The sequence below is a fragment of the Camelina sativa genome, chromosome 4 (genome assembly GCF_000633955.1).
Source record: "Camelina sativa cultivar DH55 chromosome 4, Cs, whole genome shotgun sequence".
NCBI classification, from domain to species: domain Eukaryota; kingdom Viridiplantae; phylum Streptophyta; class Magnoliopsida; order Brassicales; family Brassicaceae; genus Camelina; species Camelina sativa.
In genome coordinates, this window is record NC_025688.1 from 8,584,957 (window position 1) to 8,596,644 (window position 11,688).

Below are 11,688 nucleotides of genomic sequence, written 5' to 3' on the forward strand. Positions count from 1 at the left end.
CCAAACCAACTCTGGATGCATCAGTATAAACCACATAGGGAGCTTCCTGCTCAGGTAAAGCCAACACTGGCGTAGTAGTCAACATCTCCTTCAGGCTTGCAAAGCCTTCCTCACACTCCTGTGACCAAACAAAAAGGAACATCATTCCCTGTCAACTTAGTCATAGGACGAGCTCTGCTCGCAAACCCCTGCACAAACCACCTGTAGTAACCTGCCAACCAAGGAAACTCCTGATCTCTGTGGCATTCTGCGGTCTAGACCAACCTCAGATACCCTGAATCCTCTCCGGATCTATAGAAACCCCTCTACAGACATAATGTGACCCAGAAAACTCATCTCATGCTGCCAGAAACTACACTTGCTCAACTTAGCAAACAACTTCTACTCCCGCAGCTTCTCCATAACTGCCCTGAAATGCACTGCATGCTCCTCACGACCCTTGGAATAAACCAGAATATCGTCGATGAAAATGATGACAGGCACATCCAGAAACTCCTGAAACACGCTGTTCATCAATCTCGTAACCGCTGTTGGCGTGTTAGTCAACCCAAAAGGCATTACCACGAACTCATAAACCCCTACCTCGTCCTTCTACTTGACAAACAACACCGACGCTCCCCACAGTGAAAAGATAAGACGAATGAATCCCTGAAACAGGCTGTTCATCAATCTCATAAACGCTGCTGGCACGTTAGTCAACCCGAAATACATTACCACGAACTTATAAACCCCCTACCTCGTCCTTCTACTTGTTGAACAACACCGACGCTCTCCACGGTGAAATGATAAGACAAATGAATCCACTACTCAACAAATCCTCTGGTCACTTCCTCAGCTCTACTAGACTCATAATCAAGTATGCCGACGACAACTCACCACCACCCGAATATCAACCCCTCTTGCCAATCCAAGAGCCTCTAGTAACTTTTCTCTTAAGGAAACTTGCACAAGATAGCTTATTCCAAAAATAGCTTTTCCGCTTGGCAATTCTCCAGAGCAAATCATCAATACGAGCGTAATAAAACAAACAAGTACCATAAGTTCGCATATTCTGATTCACCGCATCAATGCTTTGCAAGTCGCTAACTCAATCCACTTGAATTATTCCCTCCAACAAGCTTACCAAAACCATGAATTTAGCAACCTTTTCCATCTCCAATGAACTTCATCCAACATCGTCGCAACGATTAGTTTATCCTGCCATGAAGGCTTCTCGTGAACTTATGTATCTGGCAAACATGCCTTTCCCGGCTCATACCTGCTGTCACTCCCATTCCCAGGACTCCAGCACCACCGGCCGCACAATCTTGGCGCAACAGCCACACATTCATGACCGCTCTGGTCATAAAACCCTGACCCACTGGGCAACACATCCAAAACCCAAGATTAAACCACCAGCACTTTCTCGAGGTCTACATTCAGTCGTTATGTTTACACTCACGTCCTAGGCATTGCTTGCTCCCAACTCTTCCACCCTTAGGTCGCAACCTTCGAGCCATACCAATCTTTCTCTTAGACCTCCGTCTTCGAGTTATACCGTCTCACTCTTGGACCATAATCCTCAAGATCTCGGTATCAGAGGAACAAATCATCCCCTCAGGAGAACATCATCCCCTCTGCTACTCTCGGAGCTCACAACCCCTCGAGCTATCGGTATTCTGGGAAAACCACCATCCCTTCAGGACCAACAATCCTTAAAGACTATAAACATCTTTCGACCAAAGGTACTTCCCGTGGTACGAGTATAACATTACAATGTTACACCTACCCACACAACTTCAATTATCCAACTGGATTACCCACCAAACAGAGAAATATCTGCTCCAACTACAGATGTCCATCTATCTGCCTCTCTAGGCTCGATACCTCTCGCGAAGAATCTCGCACCAGTCATATACCACTGCTCCATCCTCCTAACATAAGATGGAAAGTCCTCAACATATGCAGCCCTCGGCTGCACCCTGCCACATGCGGTACAACTTGAGCCTGCACTGGTACCCCTCTCGGTAACCGCTCCAACAGTACGCCAACAGATCTGCCAATCGATCATCTCGACCCTGGGCTCCACCTGCTGAAACCCCACACCTGGGTTCCCAGCACCCCCAGCACGCTCACCAGCTAATCCCCTCTGGTCCCTCCTGATACGCTTACGACCCTTTGATGTACCTCCCCGTGAAACTTTGGACCACACACTCGCTGGCCTTGGGACCCGCCCGACCATGACCACGACCATGTCCCCGTCCACGACCAACAACTCAAACACCTTTAGCCACTCCACTTCCAAGAACAGAGGCTAACAAGCAATCTTAACATAATACAAAAACACAAAAAAAAAAACCAAAACTCACCGTGGAATCACACTGTAAGCTCGAAGAGGATGTTCTAGGACTCCATGCCACACACAATTGACTAACTCACATAATCAATCAAGACATGCAATCCCAAACATCTACAGCACAAAGCCTAGTGAACCCAAACCTAGAACCATAAGGGCTCTGATACCAAATTGAAACGACCCGACCCGTTTTTTTCTTTTTTATATATATAATAATGATTCTACAACTAGTGGTCCCATACCCACTAGCCACCTAACCACAAACAAATTCAACAGCGGATAACAATACCAAGAAAACCAAATAATACCAATAATAAATAACCAATATTCAAAACATAATCATTCCAATAGTCAAAAATAAGGAAACATAGAACCAGCAACTTATCATTCTTCTAATGCCCCAACTCTAGCAACCTAGCAATGCCAGACAAAAACCAAGCGAGTCCCTAGAACATCCTCCTCTTCATTGCCTTGATTCCACGATCCTCTCATCTATTGGGCTATACACACAAGAACCTGTGATACCAATGTCCAAACAATNTAATCCTCAAGATCTCGGTATCAGAGGAACAAATCATCCCCTCAGGAGAACATCATCCCCTCTGCTACTCTCGGAGCTCACAACCCCTCGAGCTATCGGTATTCTGGGAAAACCACCATCCCTTCAGGACCAACAATCCTTAAAGACTATAAACATCTTTCGACCAAAGGTACTTCCCGTGGTACGAGTATAACATTACAATGTTACACCTACCCACACAACTTCAATTATCCAACTGGATTACCCACCAAACAGAGAAATATCTGCTCCAACTACAGATGTCCATCTATCTGCCTCTCTAGGCTCGATACCTCTCGCGAAGAATCTCGCACCAGTCATATACCACTGCTCCATCCTCCTAACATAAGATGGAAAGTCCTCAACATATGCAGCCCTCGGCTGCACCCTGCCACATGCGGTACAACTTGAGCCTGCACTGGTACCCCTCTCGGTAACCGCTCCAACAGTACGCCAACAGATCTGCCAATCGATCATCTCGACCCTGGGCTCCACCTGCTGAAACCCCACACCTGGGTTCCCAGCACCCCCAGCACGCTCACCAGCTAATCCCCTCTGGTCCCTCCTGATACGCTTACGACCCTTTGATGTACCTCCCCGTGAAACTTTGGACCACACACTCGCTGGCCTTGGGACCCGCCCGACCATGACCACGACCATGTCCCCGTCCACGACCAACAACTCAAACACCTTTAGCCACTCCACTTCCAAGAACAGAGGCTAACAAGCAATCTTAACATAATACAAAAACACAAAAAAAAAAACCAAAACTCACCGTGGAATCACACTGTAAGCTCGAAGAGGATGTTCTAGGACTCCATGCCACACACAATTGACTAACTCACATAATCAATCAAGACATGCAATCCCAAACATCTACAGCACAAAGCCTAGTGAACCCAAACCTAGAACCATAAGGGCTCTGATACCAAATTGAAACGACCCGACCCGTTTTTTTCTTTTTTATATATATAATAATGATTCTACAACTAGTGGTCCCATACCCACTAGCCACCTAACCACAAACAAATTCAACAGCGGATAACAATACCAAGAAAACCAAATAATACCAATAATAAATAACCAATATTCAAAACATAATCATTCCAATAGTCAAAAATAAGGAAACATAGAACCAGCAACTTATCATTCTTCTAATGCCCCAACTCTAGCAACCTAGCAATGCCAGACAAAAACCAAGCGAGTCCCTAGAACATCCTCCTCTTCATTGCCTTGATTCCACGATCCTCTCATCTATTGGGCTATACACACAAGAACCTGTGATACCAATGTCCAAACAATCAATACAAACAAACATTCAAACTAGGAAAGCAAACATCATCTCGCTGGAAGGGAGGTGTCGACCGACACCAGCCAAGTGTCGACCACGTTGGCTCTTGGTGTCGACCAACACTACCCCACAGTTTTGATCGATGTCGCTTCACTGGTGTCGACCGACACCAATTGGTTTTGATCGACACTACTTCTGTAACCGCGATCCGCACGAAGCCGAGAGTCAAATCTCGCTCCCAAACTCCACCAAATCGCCTAATACTCAAAATCCAAGCCTTCTTTTCGCCGAAACCCGCTTAAGTAACCCGGTTCAAAAGTTTCCCAAAACCAAATCAATCAATAAATCAATCTGGTCGAACCAGAAAACATTGGTGTCGATCGACACCCACCCCCAAAACGCAGAGTTTTGGTTCACGGGTGTTACATGAGCAAATAACGTCTAGGATGTGAGTATATTGGCTAGAGGGAGACCTCGGGGGTTCAGTCAGAGGTGTGTGGGCTGTTGCGACAGATGCACGGGAAACCTTGGCTGACAGTGATCAGCCTGGTCGGAGGACGTGCGGGACGTGTTGACGGTGGCACGGAGGTCCTTGACGGATGGACGGTGCTGCGGGATTCGAGGATGAATCCTTCTTGGTGGGGGAGAATAGTAACATCCGTGAACCAAATAGTGAGATTTGGGGATGGGTGTCGATCGACACCAGCTTTTTTGGTTTGACCAGATTGTTTTAATTCGCAATTTTGGGTTGGTTTGGTTTAATTGGGTTGTCTTAACCACGTATATAAGGGGAGAAGCGACGAACTTGAGGGTTTTTAGTGTTTTTGGGCGCCGCTAACAATAGAAACAGAGAGAAAAGAGAGAGTTTGTGAGTTTGGAGGTTTTTGGCTTGTTCTTGGTGGTTTTTGGTGAGATTTGTTGCTGTGGAAGGGAGTGTTGTTGCTGGGAACGAAGGAGAAGCTTCTTAAGGTGTTGACTCCATCTTTTCTGAGCCAAATCTTCCTATAATAGAGGTGAGTACTTGACTATAGCTGATCTAAGCATGAGATCTCTGTTGTTTTGGTTGTTCTATATTGTTTTTTGTGCTTTTGCTTGCTTTGGTTGGTTGGTTTCATGTTTCCATAGGTTCCTAAAGAGTTTGGAGAGTTTGGGATGGATTGGAGACGATTTGAAATGGAGGTTCGTCGTTTGGCTTCGTGCAGATCGGGTCAGCGAAGGCGGTGTCGATCGACACCAGTTAGATGTCGGTCGACACCGACCTAGTGTCGGTCGACACCAATCTTATCCGACACTTGTTTTTTCTGGTCTGATGTGTTGTTTGTGTATTGTTTGTTTGCCTTAACAATGGAATCTCAGTTGCTTGTGTGTATAGCCCAGTAGATGGGAGGATTGCCTCATTGAATGTTTATGACAATACTCATGCATCTCAATTTGTGTTTGTGGTGCAGGTAAAGGCAAAGTGTGATCATGGAATCAAGGCGATGAGTAGGAGGATGTTCTAGAGGCTTGATTGATTGTGGTCTAGCTATTGTTAGGTTGCTAGAGTTGAGTTGATAGATCATTGTAGGATGTTGGAATTTGCTATTTACTTGATTGGTTATTGGATTATTTCATTGTTGGATTTTATTTAGTTAATGGAATTGTTTGGTTATCCGCTGTTGATGATTGTTGTTAGGATGCTAGTGGGTATGGGACCACTAGAGAATTATTATTATTAAAAAAAAAACGGGAAGGGTTGTTTCATCTTTTGACATTCATATATTGACCTTGGTTCTGGATCTTCGATTTCTTCATTTATTTCCTTTGAAACGAGATAGGAAAAAACATCATCCATTTTCTTTCGATTACATATCTTTCCACTATGGATATAGTTGATATAAATCTCATGATTTTCTTCAGATTTGTGATGCTCTATATTGCTGGAAGAGTCAGGATTAGCTTTTTCCATAATATTTTCTATTATTTTGGGAGTGTCATGTTTTTCGACTTCTTTTTTTTCCTAGGATTTTTATCCTTCACACCAATTGGTCTACCGCGCTTTAAACATATTTTAGACTAATGTGCTTCATCAAATTTTCCATGTTCTTGTGCAATTCAATTCTATCAGAGGCAATTGCTGCTGGTATATGTGATTTAGTTACCGATTTGATATCTACTTGACTAATTATAAGAGTTCAGGTTGAATTTGGAGTGTTTAGACAAGACTTATACCCACAGGCTAAAACCGAGAAAACATTGATTTGAAGCAGTAAACAGCTTTGTTATTGTTTCTAAGGTCAGAATGTGTGACAATCCATTGAATTTGACTAATTGTAAGATTTTGGGAAGAATTTGGAGTGTTTAGACAACATTTATACCCGTTTTATCCCAAAACAGGCTTAAACCGAGAAAATAGGCTAAAACCGAGAAAACATTGATTTGAAGCAGTAAACAGCTTTGTTACTGTTTCTAGGGTCAAAATATGTAACAATCCAATGCATTTGACTAATTATAAGAGTTCAGGTTAAATTTGGAGTGTTTAGACAAGACTTATACCCATTTTGTCATGAAACAGACTAAAACCGAGAAAACATTGATTTGAAGCAGTTTGTTACCGTTTCTTAAAATCACTACAACTTAATCATATTTAACTATAGATTTCTTACGGGATGTTTGACCAAAAAAAATAAGTGCACCGACATTGATAGCCAAATTTTTTTTTTTTATAATTCTTCTCATGCACCACTATATTTCTAGAAGTCGGAATGTTACACTTAGGCAGTCAATGTAACAACGATGACAAAGTATCTCATGCACTGAGCTGATGCGGTTTGAGATGGTTTTTTCAATAAGTTTGATTAATCAAGCTTTTCAAGATTGAACTTCCCCATGTCTTCTTACATTTCTCTCATGTTTGGTATAGAGTGGCTTGGAATATGTACCGAAATATCAATAGAGTGATCCGTGGAATTGAGATGTAGAGCAATCTAATTAATTGGCTTTGATCCTCAAGTAGTTGATAGTGAGAAGACGTTAGGCTAAGTCTTTCCATATTTCAGAAGAATACGGACAAGATAAAAACAAGTGATCTGTTGTTTCCTATGTATTGTTACCTGTTAACGCTTTATTTTCACCCATTTTACCTATGATTTTCCAATATTTTCAATGTGATTACCACATTTTCAACGCTTTCAAGGCATTTTCATAGGTTTTTCTAGTTCAAGAAAGTTTTATAGGTTTTAGGTATATATGAGCACAAATGAAAGGTGAGCTTTCAGGACAATGTCATACCACCATAAGTTTTTCACTAGTTGAAGACTTTCCTAAACATCAAATAAAACGTTATTGGTGTTGTATGAGAGTTGGGGGAACCATCTTTCATTTTCAAGTGGAATCGGAACAAAATGTGAAGCGAAACAGAAGTTATGCCCGTTTGAAGAAGACCATGTCCAATTCTACCCTAAGTGAAGCCAGCGCGGCCAAATCCTGAATCGCCAATTCACCATAGCCAGCATTCATTCCCCATACTCTTCATGTACATGTGATGGAACTGAGGGCTGACAACTACTCAAACAAGATAATTCGAAAATGTCCAAGCCATGAGCTGAGAGCTCTCAAGGTGACGAGTTAAGAGCTCTCTTTGTGACGAGCTGAGATCTGCCTAAGTGACAAGTGACAAGTGACAAGCTGAGAGCTACTTAAATGACAAGCTGATTGATAACAACAGCTGAAATAAGATCGAGTTAACAACTGCCCGAACGACTAGGTGGGACTTGGGAGCTGTGTAACTGATGGAACTAATATCTGAGAACTACTAATACGGGATTGGGTTTTACTTCTAATTCCGAAGTATTACTATAACAGGTACATATAACACTTGTTGGTCCCTATTATATTACTGCTCAGGTTGTAATTCAACAAAACATTCTCTGGAATCTTGTTCTAGAAGCAAAAAGAAGAAAAAGGAGCTAGTCTATCGTGTTAAGCAACCCCAAACCCAAGCCCAGCGAGTGATTGATGCAGATGCAAACCAAACCGTGTTGCAGAAGTCCTCCACTAAACCTCAATACTCCCCAGCGCTAAATGGCAAATTGCAACTAGGGGAACCAAGTGGTTCCGCTGTCGTAGCAGTCTCGGATGCTATCTCTGGAGCTGACCCGGATTCCTCGGATGTTTCTTCTAGTGATTTAGGGAGATATGAAGACTCTGAGTGCAATGAAGATTATGATGATTTTGAGTTCACTAAAGTGGTGTCGCAGAGGCAGCGCAAGCGTGAACGAGGCAAGGGCCTCACCCACTAACCAAAATCTTTAATGTGTGTAGATATTTTTTGTTGGAATGTCTGAGGCTTTAATAAGCTTTCTAATCGTACCGGACTTAAGAAATGGCTTCGAAGGAATAAGCCACTTTTTGGTAGTCTTATTGAGACTCATGTGCAGCAGCATAAATGTGATAAGCTCATCACTAGCGTTTTGCCCGGCTGGATACACGAGGATAACTATTTATATTCGGACTTAGGAAAGATTTGGGTTCTCTAGCATCTTAGTGTCAAAGTATCTATTATCTCCAAATCTCTCCAAATGATTACTTGTGAGGTTCAGCTTCCCTCTGTGGATAGCCCCTTCGTAACCTCTTTTGTATATGCCTCAAATGAAGAAGAGGACCGGCTCCTTCTATGGGATGAAATTGTTAGCATGTCTACAAATCCTAATTTTCAAGGTAAGCCTTGGTCTGTTCTGGGACATTTCAACCAGACTCTCGACCCAGAGGATCACACAAGATCACATGGTTTCTCGGTTGACAGAGCCACCTCAGTTTTTCGTACTTGTCTCCAAAGCGCTGGTCTACATGATCTCAGCTTCAGAAGATGTACTTTTACTTGGTGGAACAAGAGGGCTGCGGACCCCTTTGCTAAGAATTTGGATAGGGTCCTAGTTAACGATCATTGGGCTATTACCTTCTCTCTCCTGTGGCCATTTTAGCGAACCGGATTTCTCAGACCATGCTTTCTCAACTATCAACATGTCTGTTCCTCGAAACAACCTGAAGAAGTCTTTCAAATTCTTCAACTATCTCCTCCAAGAACAAGCTTTTATCAGCCTTGTCTCAGATACCTGGTTCTCTGCCAACTTTGTGGGTTCTGACATGTTCAGGGTTTCCCGGAAACTGCGTAGCTTAAAGAAGCCTATTTGAGACTATAGCATAGCTAACTACCCGGGTATTGAAAAAAGAGTTTCTGAGGCTCATGAGGTTGTGATCAACAGTCAAAACCGGATGTTATCATCCCCCTCTCCCCAGAATGCGGAAATTCTTCTCCAAGTCGAAAGGAAGTGGCAACATCTGGTTAATGCAGAGCAAAAATTCCTTATGCAAAGATCGAGCATCTCCTGGCTAACCCACGGCGACTGTAACTACAGTTACTTCCACAAAATGGCAAATGCAAGACGAGCCTCAAACCATATCCACTCCTTAGTGAATGAAGCTGGAGAACAGGTTGTTTCGCCAGAAGGGATACAGGAAGTGTGTGTCGACTTCTTTTCTACCCTCTTGGGTAGTGAGCCTCCCCCCCCCCCCTCTGTCATCACAAGAAGACATCACTAATCTCCTAAATTTCAGATGCTCTGCAGACCAAGATAGGTCGATGACTAGAGAATTCACTTCGGAGGACATAAAGGAAGCTTTTCTCAGTCTTCCAAAAAAACAAATCAAGTGGTCCGGATGGTTTCCCGGCAGATTTCTTCATCTAGTGCTGGAGCATTGTCGGAGGAGAAGTTATTTCCGCAGTTAAGGAGTTCTTCAGGTCTGGTAAACTTCTAAAACAGAGGAATGCAACGACTCTTGTTTTGATCCCTAAGATTCCAAACCCATCGCAGTTGTCGGAATTTCACCCAATATCTTGCCTCAATACTCTCTATAAGATCATTTCGAAACTGCTAGCAAACCGCCTCAAGTCTATTCTCCCAAACATCATTTCCCCCTTCCAAACCGCTTTCATCAAAGGGAGGAATCTTTCTGAGAATGTTCTTCTCACCACAGAGATTGTCCATGGATATAACAAGAGGAACATAGATCCTAGTGGCATGCTAAAGGTGGACTTGCGCAAAGCTTTTGACTCCCTGCGCTGGGACTTTGTGATTCAACCCTTAGGGGTATCCACCTTCCAGAGGTGTTTATGAATTGGATTGAGGAATGCATCACTACTCGAACCTTCTCAGTTGTGGTTAATGGAGTCTCTGGTGGATTTTTTAAGAGCAAAAGAGGTCTTCGTAAAGGCAATCTCCTCTCCCCATATCTCTTTGTTCTGGCAATGGAAGTGTTCTCTAAGCTGCTACTTTCAAGGTACTCTGCAGGATACATCTTCTATCATCCTAAAACATCAGAACTTGAACTCTCACACCTGATGTTTGCGGATGATGTAATGATTTTCTTTGACGGGGGTAGCTCCTCTCTTCATGGGATAAATGAAACCTTAGAGGATTTTGCTGGGTGGTCTAGATTATCTATGAATAGGGAAAAAAACAGAGCTGTTTTGTGCAGGTGTGGATGATGTTGAACGTGCGACAATAAATCTCTATGGTTTTCCCCAAGCTACCCTTCCAATCAGGTACCTTGGGCTTCCACTCATGTCTAGAAAACTGAAAGTTTCTGAATACGCCCCCTGGTGCATAAAGTGAAGAGCAAATTCTCGCACTGGGCAGTCAAATCATTATCCTTTGTCGGTCGACTTCAGCTGATAACTTATGAAGTTTCAGGGACAGTTATATTCTGGATTTCCACTTTCAAAATTCCCATAACATGCATCCACGAAATCGAATCCTTATGCTCTCGTTTCCTCTGGTCTGGTGGTATTGAGAATCACCACAAGGCAAAATTGGCTTGGCAAACGGTTTGTCTGCCTAAAGAAGAAGGAGGACTGGGGCTCAGACGTTTCACTGATTGGAATCAGTCTCTTAGTCTGAAGTTCGTTTGGCTTCTCTTCTCTGAGAGGAATTCTCTATGGGCTACTTGGCACAGATTCCATCACTTTCCTAGGTGCCTATCTAGCAACGCTTCTGAGTTCTAGATCATAAAAGAACACCCACAGGACACTTGGAGCTGGAAATGTCTTCTTCGTTTAAGGCCGATAGCAGAGAGATTTTTGACTTGTTTAATCGGGAATGGTAGCACTGCAAGCTTCTGGTATGATAATTGGACGCCTTTTGGTCCTTAAATTAAATTCTTAGGTGATTCTGGACCTAGAAACCTAAGGATTCCTCCTGAAGCTTCTGTTGTCGAGGCCACTCTTCATGATTCCTGGATCCTTCCTTCTCCTCGATCACAACAAGCGACTGATCTACACATCTTTCTCACGACTCTGCTTTTACCGCTTAATCCTCAGAGAGAAGACTCTTATGCTTGGTCAGTCAATGGTATTGCCTGCAACGGGTTCTCATCTTCAAAAACTTGGGAGGCTCTTAGATACAAACAACCTCTTAAACCATGGTCAAAGCTCATCTGATTCAAAGGCGCTACCCCCCCCCCCCC